The following is a 17,121-nucleotide window of genomic DNA, read 5'->3' as shown; positions in this document are numbered from 1 at the left end:
TCCTCTATTAAATCTAATTAAATTTCCTACCGTTTCGGAGAGAAATGTAGTAGCACGTTCATCTGCCAGTGGGTCTTTCATGGAGACTGTCTTCATGTGTTTGCAATTTGAATATAATAATGCATTTAAAAGTTGGTGCGCTTCACCAACGGACGTCGCTCAAATGCCTCTGGGCGCAATTGGATAGACCTAAAACCAATCAGAGCGATCAACATCGTGTAAAGCCCGCCTCAACGTTTCTGATTGGTGCCTCGATTTGGACGGATTAGAAATCGTCTTGAATGGGCTCTTTGCCAGACTACTTGCAGAGCAAATCTAAGTTTGTCTGGGTTTTCCCAGGCTAGGGAATCTCCTCAACCACCACCAACGTGCAGCATCCATCTGGATGATGCAACGGCAGCCATATTGCGCCAGAACGCCCACCACAAAGCAGCTTATTGGTGGAGAGGAGACAGTGATGAAGCCAATCAGTATATGGGGATGATTAGGAGGCCATGATGGACAGAGGCCAAGGGGCAAATTTGGCCAGGATGCCGGGGTCATTTTTAATGACCACAGAGAGTCAGGACCTCGGTTTAACGTCTCACCCGAAGGATGTATGCGTTTTGGCCGTTCATTTACATGACAAGGGCGTTTTGGGGGCCTGAAAACGTTTGTGAAACGCATGCGTATTACTTGTTCAGTCTGTAGGGGTGTAGTGTTTCTTTAGAAAGTGACATCACCAACTACTGGCCTTACATACATACTACACTCATATATGAGTGCATATACATATCAAAAAGAATGTAAAAAATTCAAAAGTAATTGGTCGCTTTAAAAGTTGATCAGGCAGTTTCTTCCTTGCTTTTTTTTTTGTCTCCTTGGTCTACTTTGCGGCTGATTCTCGTCAAGAACAAACCATTTAAAGGAAACTTCAGTATTCATATATTTATCCTTTTGTGTTCCACAGAAGAAAGTCATTCAAGTTTTTAAAAATATTGACAGCATTTTACTTTTTAGATGAACTAGCCCTTCAAGTAGAGGTCTGTTATACTCTTATATTGAGTCCTAATCAAAAACATATTGCAATTGTGATGGATGGAGCGTAAACAGACGAGAACAGAAATATGTGATCATTTCCTGGCTTTAACAGCCGTGAAAGGAAGTGCACAGAGAGATGATTTATTCATCAAATAAAAACGGAGCTCATCTGAATTGACAGTGACAAACACAGATTTCACATGCATAGCACAGGCACAAACACACACACACAAGGGAACACAAACTCCACACACGTACACAAATGCTTCTAATATCAGCCCAAATAATAGGGCTTCAGGGACCTTGTTATCCTGTGCTTTTCTTATCCGCAGCGCATAAGCAGGCGTCTCCATAGCTCAGCTCTGAGGCATCTCCCTGATGAAGAGGATGACACCTGTCTGATGCCACATCAACACAAACACACACTGTTATAAACTGCAGAGATATCCCAGTAATTGGCAGGTGATATAATAAGGCACCATAACTAACATTTCTCCTTCCATAATCACTTTTGCCTGTTGAAACTTTTATTACCTATTGCACAGCACTGTAATGGAGGAAGATCATGTGTTGATCCATCCTGGGTGGACAATTAAGTAAAATGTATTTATTTATTTTGCCATTTTGCCATTTTAAAACTCAAAACACTTTTGCTCTTTGTAGCAGCCTGGTCATTTCTTAACACATACTTACCTGATAATTATTTTAAGCCAATCAGATTGGAGCTTGCTGTTTTCTTGTCATTTGCACGTGCAATATGCATCAGATGGCCTGTGAACGGTCTGTGACATCTAATACTATTTGTATAATAACTTCACAAAGGTATACATATTTTCCTCCTCCCTTATGAGGCAGAAGACTATAGACAGGTGCACAGAAAAAGACAGAAGATGAGTTCATGGAGGCAATTTGAAGCGCATAGATCGTTTAAAAGCACATTCTCTTCTTTAAAGCTCATTAACCAACTCAGCGTGCCTCTTAAAAACACACAAATCTTTCAAAGAGCTTCAAGTCAAACTGAATGTTGTCGTCTGCCAGCTTGTGCTGTACAAGACGTTTGTGTAACAGAGATGGAATTGCACCACTGAGAACAGACTGAAGGACTTTGGGTGGTAAAAGCTTTTCTGCAGACTGTCAGAGTGACCTTCAAAATCATTTGCCACTGACAACTAAGACAAAGGACTTAAAAAAGGCAAAAGCTTCATTTGTGAACATTTGAGCACATACTGTAAATAATATAATATATTATGAAATGTATTAAAATATATTAGTTATTCATTGATAATACTGTATTTTTTATTAATGTATGTATAATGTATTTAAGACAATAACATTGACTTTTTATTTATTTATTTTTGTGGGAAAATATGATCCAGCCATTATCTTGACCTGTTTTGTAAGATTCAGCCATAATTTCATATAACATTCCATTAAAAGAACATACAATGTTGACCAACACAATGAAAAATTAAGATGATCAGAATTCAGGGGCTTTCTGAGTTTAACTCAACATGCAGATTGTCCTAATCTGCCCTTTCACACAGACTAATTAAGAATGCAAATCTAAAATACAATCCAAGAAATCCTAGATAACCTACAGGCAAGCCCCAAACCATAATCTCACACAAATTATCTCTTATACAGACATCAACACAACTCTCAGTAATGCCTACGAATGGGGTCTGCGTTGCAGGAGTGGTACAAACGAAGGTGCTTATTCATGCACAGTGACGTATTTTATAATGTTCTTCTGCTAAGAACACAGTAGGATCACATTACTGTAATTTTGCTCCTTAAACTACCCTTACATAACTAGGCTATGTACTAAATTGGAGTATTTATTAATCTACAATATAATCAGCTTGTTGCTGCTGAACTAATCTTTTTATAGGTAATTTTATTACATTTAATAAAGTTTTCGGATCGTGTGGCTTTAAATGAAGTGCAAACAGATATGCATTGACTTTTAGCCATGTTTTTATTATAAAAACAGCCAATTACTTCAAGTTTCTCTTAATTTCCCCCAAACAAAAATGAAGAACTATGGTAATTGAGATTTTGTGTAAACCATACACCTAATAAATGACTCACTGCTGACTGTACTGGTGTGGAGATCATGCTATTTTAAAAGCATTCAATTTGCATGCATCCAAGGTCAAAAAACACTTTAATTTTCCCATAATATACGCTGCAGCTTCACCTCTTTTCTTACAGAGTCAGAAACTGTTCGATACAGGATTCAGTCTTTCTAAACCCCTCATTTCTGAGAGCCTACTCTACTCTGATTGGTCAACCGCTTACAGCACATGTTCAGAAACCAAATGGCCATTATGATATCTGAATTTCAGCTCTGGAGACTTCCTCAGCACTTGATACATTCCACAGTGATACCAACATTAACGATGACATCAGTTTTATCGTATCAATTCGAGCCACATCCTTTTGATGTGAATGCAAATTGGATTTTCTTTCACAGGGCAAACAGCGTCTTCTCGACATGTCAACAGCACAAACTAAACTCTTCCAGCCCTCAGCTACAACTGCAGTGTTTGAGGGCGGGTCAAAGCAGAAGTTGTTCGTGGGCAGCCAATGAAGATCATAGGCTGGCATAATGCAAATTTGTTACAAATCTACGTATGTTCGAGCAGGAAGTAAGACTGGAATTGCTGACGACTCGTTTCAGGCAGTACAGAATCTGTTCTAACTTTATTTGTTGTGCTTTTTGATCTTTAAAAGTTTGCAGACCTTTTGCATTCACAAACAGCTATATTACACACTACATGAAAGATAATAGCCAAAAAGGCAAATAGGGGCACTTTAAATTTTAGTTATTACTGCTAATATATTTCTTTACACCATGAAGGTGTCCACCTCCTAATATAAATGACACTTTAAATGAGGTGTGGTTGCGTAGCCTCCACCCTCTCAGCCTGATTATGGAGATAACTAGGGGGGGCTATGACTGGAATTAAGGGATTTCAATCCCCTCTAGCCCCACAAACACTGGTCAGGACATTAGCTGCGTCTCTGATTGTGGTTTTATCTCTTTCTGCAGCTTTGTCCTCCAAATTTGGATTGGGAAACTGATAACCTGCAGATCAGGCCTCACTGGACCTTCTGGATTATAAGAACCCTGTATGAAAAGCCGCTAATCACAGATCCCCACCCCTATACGTATATAACCAGGGCCTAAAATTAATACTCACCAAGCGCAAAATGCGAGTGAAAATCGGCGTTGGCGAGTATATGAAACTGTCAATCTCCAGTTGGCCGCTAACATTTTTATGAATGCTAACAATGCAATGTTGTGAGAACATTAATGTGAACAAACATGAACGGTGCTCGGGACAGTTGACAGGCCACAGCTACATCATCATGAAAGTTAAGCCAATTTAAATATTCAAGTGCAAGTAGATGACAAAGGGAACTCAGTTCATTAGTTTAAACAAACAAAGCATGCGCCCAGAAAGCCGTGTCTCAGACAGCGCACGGATACTAAATTAAAAGCTATATTTGACATTTTAGGCCCTGTATATAACAGTAGATACAGGTGTATATATAGACAGGAATTTTTTTATGTAACTTACAGCATCTCATTTTGATTTTACCAAAACAAGTTAAGAAAATAATTGGAGAGGAAGGAGAAAAATGGGCCAAACACGCAGAGATCATTTTCAAGAGACAAACCTCTCCACACTAGAAGCAGATCTGTGCCAGCAGAGCTTTAATGGATCAGCTAAACGCAGAGCTCGGAGCATCTGGCCAATTTTAGGCAGCTCATTATTCAGAAATCAATAGCGGAGAAGAGAGAAAAATCTACAAGTTTTATCAGTCAACCTTATATCCGCTTGTTTTCAGAACAAGCAGAATTTCCAAAAAGAAAAAAGAAAACTGCTGAGGCATCACAAAGCATGACATAATTTCCTGAAATTACTGTCCTCTTTTAAAAAATGAGCTTTTTAAAACGGAGCCTAACAGCGTGTGAGTAATGAGCACTTTGATTTCCATTTGCCGAAGAGGAAGTGGGTGCCGTATTTCTCTAATCAGCAGATGATTTTAATTTGTCTCAGCTCTCCTGCCGTCTTCAGGACTAATACTTTGTTTCCCTGTCATGCAAGAATAATCACTGCAGATTTAGCCATGGAGGTGTCTACAATACCTGGTGAAAGCTATCTGTTAGCATTCCCATTCTCAACGGCACTTCCTCGGCGGGTGCAGGAGCTCCCAAAAAGTATATTTTTCAATGAGAGATGAGACATTGCTTATTAACATTAAAGCAAACGAGATAACACAGCACATCATCCATCTGTGGAGAAACCGCGCTGTACATTGCTTTGTGACTTTGAAAGAGAAAAGCACAAAAGAGAAGTGTGTTTGCAAGTCAGGCACATCAATGTGAAACATTTTTGACAGTGAGTTGTCTCCTTTGGGACGAACATCCTGAAGAAGATACGTACAACTCATTAAAAACAGCTCACAGGTGTAAGCCATAGTCTTTGCAACATATCTGCTTTGGATGTCATGCTTGTTATTTGTGGTAGACTCCACCTCAAATGACTCACAGACCTGAGTTTGAGTGACAGCACGGCTTCCTAAATGGGTAGACACGGATTTTCACAGATGGCTCTTTGGAAGCAGCCAGCATCCGCACATTTACCCCACTGATGCTCATCTGCTTTAGGAAGACCCTGAGAAAGAGACAGTTAAAGGGATAGTTCATCCAATTTTTTTAAATTATTTCATTAATTACCCTCATGTCGTTCCAAACCAACGCTATCTCACGACAAATTCGTACGAATTGGACGAGTGTGGGAAAATTGGCTAATTCGTACCAATTCGTACGACCTCATTCGTACGAATTTGTACGATTTGTCTAATATCACGTGATAGGTAGGTTTAGGGGTGGGGTCAGGGGTAGGTCATTCGTAAGAATTCATACGAATTGGCAATTCGTACAATATGTACGATTTAGCAAAAAACTTACTAATTCGTACGAGTGAGGTCGTATGAATTAGTACGAATTAGCCACCTCATAGAATTCGTACGAATATGATTTTTTTGAAGCGTCGAGGTAGTAGTTGCGTAGTTGTCTATGGAGGGACAGAAAGATCTTCATTTGTGTTCCGAAGATGAACGAAAGTCTTACGGGTTTGGAACGACATACGGGTGAGTAATTAATGACAGAATTGAAATTTTTGGGTGAACTATCCCTTTAAATAATAAAGGTAGCCTACTGTATAAGCCTAAATATAGTAGCTACAGCAAAAATACCGTAGCTGCAAGCAGAAAGCTTCAGCAATTTAGGCAATATTAACAAGACAGTTATCTCAACATTTAATTCTGGGTAATTTATAATACTTTTGACTGTCATATTAAGATCAGAGAGCACCACAGCAACAAAACACTCTTCACCTAGAATATTATGCAGCCAGCACACTTAATTTGTAGATGTATTTGAGTTGAGAGCCCACTAAATGGCAATGCTTTGTGCTAATGTGGGTAAACAGACGTTAAACTACATCATGGTGCAGACAGGCTCTACCAATATTGGAAAGTGTACTGGATTTAGGCTGACAGAGAAGCAGAAAGAAAGTAGACAGACGCTAATATGACTGTCTGCCAAGAATATTTAAGTTAAATAAATGCGTATATATAATTACTATATTTGTAAAATTACTATTATACAGCAAGAACACATTAAACTGATCACAAGTGACAGTAAATAAATATATTAAAATAGAAAACATTTATTTAAAAATTTAAATATGACTGTTTTTACTGTATTGATTGAAATACTGATCAAATAAATGCAGTCTTGGTGAGTATAAGTCATTTCAAAATCATTTTAAAATTCTTACTGACTCCAAACATTTGAAAGTATTGTATATATGCTCAATAAAAAGAACTGAACCAATAATTAGCTGCACACACACACACACACACACAATTGCAGTTCCATACATTCAGGTTCAGGTTCAGGTTTCTTTATTTGTACCCGTAGGTATATTTGGTTTACAGTATCAGAGTGTCATCCATACATTTAGACAAAACACAAACAATAAAAACATTTGACGATACATAAAATGAGAAATATATAAATAATTATAAAGAATAAACTAGCATAGTTTTGCATTTGCTTTATATATAATCAAAGAATCTCTTTGTGGCCAAGAAACTTTGGAGTTTTGCTTGCAGAAGATTCTTTAAATGGTAGGCTAACGGTTCTACCAGGAACCATTTGTCATCCAGAAAGTGCTAGAAGAACCATTTGTTAAAAGTGTACAACAGCAGGAGGAAAACACCTGGTTTATTTTTTCAACTCAAGCTTCACAGTTAAGCTTATTGAAAAGACAAACACTGATTGTAAATATGCCAAAACCGCATTATACATCTACAATTGCATACATGCAGTTAATCACGGCTAATATAAACAGAAATCCAAAGCACTGCTGACATTTTCTCAATTCATGTTTTATTTGACTCCCCAAACACAGTAAAGGTGCAGTAAGCTATTTCTGAGAAACAATGTTGATATTTGAAATAAATCCAAACAAACACACCCCTCCCTTCATTGCTCCGCCCCAAAATGCACGAGCACACAATGAGTGGATGTCTCTTTATCATAGCTGAAGCGAAGCAAAATAGTGCTTCACAAAAAATAAAGTGATGACGAGGAAGAACAAAAAATGAACATTTAAGAGTATATACAAGCAAGAGTTTGTTGTTAGTCGCAGGCAGCACACCAGCTGCAGACAAAAAAATGACACTCAAAACTGTACTGTTGCTATAGCTAACATTACAACAACAGCATGTCTTGGTTCTGTGAAACATAGCAAAACCAATGTTTGGAGCAAAACCAACGCAACCTTCGTTTTCAGGCTTTTCTGCTGAGCTCCTTCCAGCGCTGGAAAGCTTTTCTAATATTAAGCTCTTGCCTGATCGTAACCCTTCTTTTTCCAGTGATACTCCTCTGACCTTTTCTCTTTTGTAATATCTCTCAGCCAACTCTCTTTCTACAGTCATTCTTAAAATCTCCCTCTCTTCTCCCCCATCATGAGGGTATACACTCCCTAATACTGATTGCTACAAGTGTATTGTGGTGTTCAGTTCGATCCACTTTCAACAGCTTTTCTTAGAAATTGCTTACTGCACCTTTAAGAGCATGCAATTTGAAATATTGTCAAGGCATTGAGCTGCCTGCAGAAACAAGAGTCTCAAGAAAGACACATGAGAAGACACACACAAACTTCTTCAATACAGATAGATGCTGAGGATACAGATAGACATGTTTTTGGCATCAGAACTGGCCTGCATTGCTGACTGGCTGCCTATAGAAACTAATGTTGACTGTGATGTAGGAACACAAAGCAATCTTAGTTAACGCAATGATAATTTGCTCTGAAGTGGCCTTGAGAATTTCTGATATTGGTTATTCTACATAAATGCATTTGGTTCGCATTGCATTTGACTTAATGTACACATCAAACCTCCAAAACAAACAATGCGATTACAAGATTACAACATTTAATAAAAATTTCATTAATGTCTTAGCCTGGAAATCCAGACCTAAATCTAAAAGATTAATGGTCTGGCGTCGACTAATGAAAACCGGCCAGCTCGAGGGGCGGCACCAAGCATGCATTTGAAAATCTCACTGCATGCAATTGGATAACACTACGACCAATCACAACAATAAACCCCATGCGTTTAGCTACCAGCGGAGCTAACTGGTAGATTATACTCTTACCGTATCCGGTCGGCAAAACAGCAAAAACGTCCTTCTTGCAAAGGAACGATTCGAGCGGCGTCTTCTGTTCCTGTTTTAGATAAAAAGCCAAATCTAACTCGTTCATTGTAGCGGCCAAAGCCGTTTCAAACAACTGGTATTCATCCATAGCCATCTTGCAATGTTTACTAATGACTTCGACGTCACAGCGCTGTCGTCATCTGTTTAGCTCGCCTCTGGCCCGCCTATATCAGATAACCCGATGTGATTGGTGCAGCTCAGATCGAGGGGCATATATAATGAGCATGTATTACTCGACACCAGAGTAACTCGCTGAGCAAATTCAACTTGTGCTCTTGCGAGAACTCTGGATTACCAGGGTATTAATGTCTAACAAATCATATAGAATGCAGCAAGAACATGTCTTGGTAGATTCAATATTAATTATGAGTAAAAACCTTACAAAAGCAATTTAAAGGAGAACTCCGGTCAATTTTAACATTGAGCTAATTTTTTTGTACATTTGGAGTGCTGTCAATACAGAGAACAACGACAAAAATCGGTGTTGCCTACACCGAGTTATTCTATTTTTAAAATTTGCACCCTATTGACTTCAATGGGGCAAGTAGTAAGCCTGCCTTTTAGCCTCTTAACATCCTTTAAGTGTCATTACAAGTGCACAGAAAATGTGAGTGATTCCTTCCGAGTGAACACGAGTGGATCTGACTGCAGTAGATGTTAGAGATATTAATAAAAATGAAGTTAATTCAGCCAGCGCTCATACCTTTGTTTACATCCTGTTTTCGGTGGAAGGCCATAGTAATCGATTGTCGAGTTCACGCGCGTGATCATAGGTACTAAACCTATGCGCGTGAACTCGACAATCGATTACTATGGCCTTCCACCGAAAACAGGATGTAAACAAAGGTATGAGCGCTGGCTGAATTAACTTCATTTTTATTAATATCTCTAACATCTACTGCAGTCAGATCCACTCGTGTTCACTCGGAAGGAATCACTCACATTTTCTGTGCACTTGTAATGACACTTAAAGGATGTTAAGAGGCTAAAAAGCAGGCTTACTACTTGCCCCATTGAAGTCAATAGGGTGCAAATTTTAAAAATAGAATAACTCGGTGTAGGCAACATCGATTTTTGTCGTTGTTCTCTGTATTGACAGCACTCCAAATGTACAAAAAAATGAGCTCAATGTTAAAATTGACCGGAGTTCTCCTTTAAGCTGCTCTCCTTGACGTCATTGGGTACTAGAATAAAGTTTAATGGGGTATTAATTTGCCAAATGTAACTAGTATAATCATGCAATTTATATCCAAACTCTGCTTTAATACACAGTCAAAAAATAAGTTTTTGGAATTCATTTAAAATATGAATCTGCTTTCCTTTTACCACTACTTACCTAACACAGTTTGACTTACCTCCAGCAAAACACTCCACAAACATGGAAAGATGTTGCATTGAACTTCATGATCTCATGCCACTAAACTTTTGAAAGCAATTTATTACAACCCATTCTCTAACACAACATGACCCACTTTCCTCGGTAAACACACGCAGAGAATAATACACAAGGGAATGAGCTGCTTTCATATAATAATTTTGATTACTTCAAGGCCAGGCAGCTCTGTAATTGGTCCCATCTCTCTTCCGCCCTTCGGGGGTTTGACTGCAGTTAACAAAACCGTGTAAAAACTGTCTTGACAATTATCCAAAATCAATCGGGAAGTGATAATGAAACATTTACCAAAATAAAGCAGTCTAGTCTTATTAACTATGTCAAGGCGCGAGTATGGGGTGTTAGATAGGTTGGGGGGCGTTTGAGTTTCTGTTCTTTTATTGTAACTTTCACAAAACCTCATCATCTCTTTTGTTGTCCCACACACATCTTTGCAGCTTTCAATTTATGCTTGCAAAGGCTTCTCCAACAGAGAGAATGACTAAAAACATCATCTTACTAAAAGAGACAACAATAGAGACACATGCAGAGAGACTGTCTGTATGTGAGCATGCAGGTGGAGAAACTCTAGATAATTAGTAACGAAAATATTTTTCAATGTGACCGCTGTATACCACCTGACCGCTGCAGATTCATTTAGGAGTTGAAATAGTGGTGCCAAAGAAATGCAGAGACCTTGGCTGAATCCAAAATCACCCCATACCCTCAAATAGAGGGGTGCAGGTATTACTTCGTAGGCCAAAACGTGAGTTAAAGTGAAGTTTGCATTTTAGCACTTCCGGTTCCATCGTCCCGAAGTCAATGGTTTTTTAAGGGGGCTTTGGTTAAATAGCTGAAATAAGGTCTGTGGTGAACACAAGCTCAAGATACTTTCAGATTTTATTCTACGACATAAAATACATCAATAATAGCCCACTCGTGATTTTTTGAAGCTTTTCCGTGTCTTGAAAACGGCGGTTGTTAACAAGAGGCTAAATGGGACTAAAGAGATTGTCAAGGAGATTAAACGTCATCACAGCGAACAGGTATGCTCAGTCCGCTTTTACAGCCTCGTTATGCTTATAATTGTGCTGTTATAAATGATTCTAATTCAAATGTTCTGGGAAAATGTTTTTAGATAAAAACTGAAAGAGTTGTCGGAACCTTAGTGATGGCGACATTGAATTTGTGGGACCGTGGTGTAGTTAGTTTATAACCTACCTTTATTAGCTTTTACCTCTGGCGATTACATTTAGGCTTTAAAATTCATGAAAGTTGTGTTCATCTGTGATAATTATCTTGTTGGACAAAACATGCAAGTATCATGAACTTTTGCTGATCACAGAGCTTCTTTTTAGCGATAATCCAAAAGCCTATGGGAAAATCCTATTGCATTTACATTTACATTTAGTCATTTAGCAGACGCTTTTATCCAAAGCGACTTACAAATTAGGACTAAATTAAGCGAGTCATCATGAAGAGGCAAAAAACAACAACAACGCAAGAAGTGCTCAAAAATACGAAGTTCAGGCATTATTCAGAGTAGCATAAGCACGATAAGTGAGGTTTTAAAGGGAAAGGTTTTTTTTTTTTTTTTTTTTTTTTTAATGAAGTTAAGTGCTCACGGAAGAGATGGGTTTTCAGCTGTTTTTTGAATGTTGTCAGGGATTCTGCATTCCAGATGAGGGTGGGGAGAGTGTTCCACCAGCATGGAACTGTGAATGAGAATGTTCTGGAAAGTGATTTTGTGGCTTTCTGTGATGGAACCACGAGACGTCGCTCGTTGATCGATCGTAGGTGTCTGGTAGGGATGTAGGCTCGTAGGAGTGAGTGAAAGTAGGAGGGAGCTGAGCCTGTGATAGATCTGTAAGCAAGCGTCAGTGCCTTGAACTTGATGCGAGCAGTGAGAGGTAGCCAGTGCAGAGAGATGAACAAAGGAGTGACGTGGGCCCTCTTGGGCTCGTTGAAGACAAGACGAGCTGCAGCATTCTGGATCATCTGTAGAGGTTTGGTTGCACATGCTGGAAGTCCGGCCAGAAGAGCATTGCAGTAGTCAAGCCTAGAAATGACCAGGGCCTGGACGAGGAGTTGTGTTGCGTGCTCAGTTAGGAAAGGCCTGATCATCTATTGGGTTTTTCTCGAGGGAACCAGCATGATGTGACGTCATACCTGCACTAGGGCATTATTTAAGGGGACAGCCAAACTACTGTGGATGTTATTGAGTGCACTCATTCTATCTGCGCAATAACGAGTGTCTCCGATGTCGGCTGTCTCAATTCGCTCAATCATTTTCAGTCACTCCTTCAAGTGAACTGTAGGCCTATTAATGGACAGGAGTGTATTATAGGGAAATAGTGATTAAGGGTTTAGGAGGCGATTTCAGATTCAGCCCTTATTCACAGCAGAGCACATACACATGCTTCTTGAGTTGTACTGTTATTTAATGTTTTGGAATTGTTCTGCTGATGAAACGGAGCAAAAAATATCTTTCCTAGAAAAAAAGCTTCAGTAGAAAAAAAAACTCGCTGTGGAAATGTATAAGTTATCAGGGAGCTTTATACAGCCTCACTTTCATACCTGTCATGGCACTGCTCTGAATAAAGTCTATAATTCCCAGTCCGAGGACAGCTCCGAACATAACGTCACGTGTTGACATCTCAAGACTCAAGACATGGCGTGAATGCAGCATTTATCAGTAAAAAAAAAAACAAAAAAAACATTGCAGAGTATATTTTCTATTGCGACTATGCCCGTTTCTTGACCTTTTGAGACTCAGCTGCTGAATCTTAGCCTGACAAGCCAGACCCACATCAAGATGTTGGGTCTGGGAACACACCATTGGCAGGGCTCAATCCGAGTGGCGGAATAAACGGTTCCCTCTGCACGCAATAGGATAGCGCGCTACAACCAACCAGAGCGTTTTCCCACCAGCGGAGCTAGTTGATAGATTAAACTATTGCCGTATCCGGTCGTCAAAACTCTGAACACATCTTCCTTTTTTAAGAATGACTTCAGTGCCGTTCTTTGTTCTTTTCTCAAAGAAAAGCTTAACTCCAAGTCTTCCAGAGTCGCGGTCAAAGCCGATTCGAAAGACCGCTGTTCGCCAGCAGCAGCAGCCATCTTCTTTGTTTTCAAGTAGCAGGGAATTCACGCAGAACTGCCGCAGCTCTGCCGTCATTATGTTAAGCCCGCCAAACATCTCTATACACAATGTGATTGACCTGACTAGAGTTGGTTTTTCCAGCTCGCAAGCCAACGGAGAGTTGCTAGACGACCCTGGCTGCAAATTACATTTGCTGCCGCTAGGGTGCGTCTAGATTTCTAGGCTAGCTGAATCTATGGTGCCACGGTAAAATTAATCATATAGCCTAAATAATGGCAAGAATGCGTCATTCTTTTGAACTGTAGCCTACTCGTGAAAAACACATAAAATAACAATTAACTTACGTGTTAAGTGTAGCTCTATTCACTAACAAATGAAACATGACTCGGTTCCTTAAACCCAAGTTACTAGTGTGAATCTGATTAACTGTTCACTCAATGAACTGACTGTATCAGTCAGAGCGGTAATTTAATCAACATAACTGAATTAAAAGTGCCATATTAAAAGCCTACTTGCTTGCAGTGAAAAACGATGTCAAGCAAATAGATAAAATAGAATTATAACAATTATTTATAATATATTATTGTTTATTGATTTATAGTTGTTTGATTTAAATGTCCATAATTGTTCACATAAAAAAAATATTTGTCATGAAATCCATTTGTCATAAGGATCATACTATTACTTCCACGTGTAGCCATATACAATTTTTTTTTTTTTTTTTTTTATTAAGCATGGAATAGTCACTCCAAACCACAAACATTCCTGTGACTTTTTTTCCAGTGAAAACGGACGTGCAACAAATGCTTTTAAGTTTTAAATATATTGAACCCGGAACATTCCTTTAAAGTAAATACCTAGCTTAATTCCGTTTATTTCCACACAATCACACATGCACGCTGAGTTGCAAAAAGTGGCAGGCGAAGAGGTAGGTGAGAGCTGATAGAGATGAATGGATGTTATAATGGCTGCTGGCATGACCACTGCACACTGAACCGTGGCATTTTACAAAAAGGAAAGACAACCTGCGCCACACACACACACACACAATAAAATACCACTTCTACTGAGGAGTGTATGAATCTGTTTGAGATTTGCCTGCATCTATTTGAGATTTGCCTGCATTCACGCACCGGATTGTCCTCTTGCTTTCAGTTCACCACCACAATCAGCAATCATTCTCACAGTTTGATTGTTTTCGGAGATACACAGCCACAAGTGAAACAGTGCGCCCTACAGGGCTTTGAAAGTACTGCATGCCTGTTTCCATCTATCTGTCCGGTCTCTACCCTTTGGCTTTGTGGTCCAGCAGGCATTATAGATCACCCTTCTGCACACTATCACACAGAATGGAGGTCACATTCATCATATGAGACCCAGGATGACCCTGAGCACAGGATTTCTGTTCTGGGATTAATCAGCTGTCCTACTGTTCACCAGAGAGGTTTCTGCACATTCCATTGTTTGCTATCTACAGATGAGGACGCTCATCCAGTGAAAAAAAAAAAAGCTCTATGATGCACGGCCAATGACCCCATCCGTTCCCATTTTTCACTCGCTTGGAATTTTACAGAGCCAGGAAATGGAAGGATAGACGTACACAGGGGAATCCATGCAAATACTGCCACCGTGACATGGAGAGTGTTACTGTTTTGCTGCAGTGCTGATAACAACAGTTTTCGCCAGAGAGAGATTAATAAATCTGCTGGAAAGCAAAGGAATGTCGCAATGCGAGTTAGATGATTGGGATGAGACTCAGGTTTAGCAGGTGTGCGGCGTTCGCGATAAGGCTTTCCATCTAAATCCGACAGTCCACTACAGGGTCAGCACAGAGTTTGGATAGGAGATGAGTTCAGGTCTGTGGATGGGTGCATTCAGTTCAGCGAATCAGGATTTTTTGGGAGGAAGTCGATCGGAGATGAGACAAACAGACTCATAATGAACAGAACAGGAAAAAATGGATTTGTGGGATGTTGAACCCTGGAGAGATAAAAGGTGGTTTGGCCAGAATTGAGGCCTCCTGAACTGAAAGTCTGAAGCAAAGCCATAGGACAAAGGCATTGCCAAATATATAATGCATTTTGCTGCAGCTGTTAATCGCTTATTATTTCTGGATCTAGCTGTGATTTTTATACAGTGTATAACCAGAATTAAAGGTTTTTTTTTTTTTTTTTTTTAACAATGGGCATTGTCATGCAGTTGCTAAGGTGTTCTTATTAGTAGCTTAATGGTTGGGGTCAAAAGAGTATAAAGTCTCTATGATGTTTTAATTAGTAGCAAGCAGCACTAATTAGCACTGAACTGATGCAGAAGAATACCTGCATGTCTATGCTGCTGCCAGGATGCAGCGACTGTGTGGAAGACATGGAATATGCTACTCAAGTCGATGTCAGTTTGCTTGAGAGGCCCTGGGACCTTGAAAATGGGAACATGGGTGAAAAATAAACGTTAACGACACAGATCATGCTATTTCATATCCTGCACTGTTCTCAGTTTTCTCAGTTTTCATCAATATAAAAGTTGTGTTTGTGTACGTGCTTTGGAAAGAAAATGCTCTAGAGTTGCATGCCGGGGCCAGAAAACTGCAGGCGGCTGTGTAGATTTTAGATGGTCCACAAACTTTCAGCTGATATTAAAGGGGTGGTATAATGCCCTTTTCACATGATGTAAAATAAGTCTCTGATGTCCCCAGAGTGTGCATGTGAAGCTTTAGCTCAAAATACCCCACAGATATTTTTATATAGCATGTTAAAATTGTCACTTTTTGAGGGTGAGCAAAAACGCACCGTTTTGTGTCTGTTCCTTTAAATGCAAATGAGCTGCCGCTCCCGGCACTGGGGGGGCGGAGCTTCAACAGTTTGTGTCCTTGTACCTCACACAGACATGCACTGAAAATGTCAATATTTATGTTCAAACCGGAGTCATACAATAATGGAGATACTCAAGAAGAAGTGACAACATATAGAATGCAACAGGACATTTCTCAATGGTTAGTTGATGAATTTATGTAGTTTATGTGTAGTATCTTCTAGTCATTGATTAGCATATTCTGTCATGATAATCTATAAATCGTGTTCAGGGGGCGGGGTTTATGTAAATTACGGGAGGAATGTCGTGTAGTCCCTACCAGCCGTTTGTTGTAGTCCTTAAAAAACTATTTCTTTAAAAGCAAATATCTTCCTTTGCTTTGAACTTTGAGCATTGTAACTTTGCAGATGTTGTTTATGCTCAAACAGCAACACACTAACTAAATTAAAAAAGTGAAATCATAATCAACCACCCCTTTAATGCAATATCCATATCTGTCTGTTAGTTAGTGGGGGTCTCCGAACAATTCTGTGCTATTATAATTCATCCAATAAATATATATATTAAAAAAAATCACAGCTTGTATATTTTTAAAAGTTCCACAACTAATGTGTTCCCCATTGATATTATTGCATTATTTTGAGTTTTTTGTGTATAGTTTGAGGTGAAACACACTGTAGACCAAACTTTGTATGAAAGGAACTGTGTCCTCGCTCTATCAGGGAGAACGAGACGAGTCCTATCTGTCCTTGTAGAAGAAAGCGAGCAGGGAACAAGAGATAGCAGCAGGTGGGAATGGAGAGCAGGAATATTTAAAGAATGAGGGATCAGGCCAGAACAGCAGGAAAGCCTCTGGCGATATGCTATTCCTGAGTTATGGCAGCCACTTTATTGATCATCAAGGGAAAGATACCGACTTGCCAGGGTATCAGCGCTCACTTCCGTCTCCTTTGGTCTGAAATGCAGCACCATGCAGAGCACTGCTCATTTTTTCTTGAATGATAGGCCTTC

This window comes from Rutilus rutilus, assembly GCF_951802725.1.
Source record: "Rutilus rutilus genome assembly, chromosome: 24".
In the NCBI taxonomy this organism is placed as follows: Eukaryota; Metazoa; Chordata; class Actinopteri; order Cypriniformes; family Leuciscidae; genus Rutilus; species Rutilus rutilus.
This window is presented reverse-complemented; position numbering follows the sequence as displayed.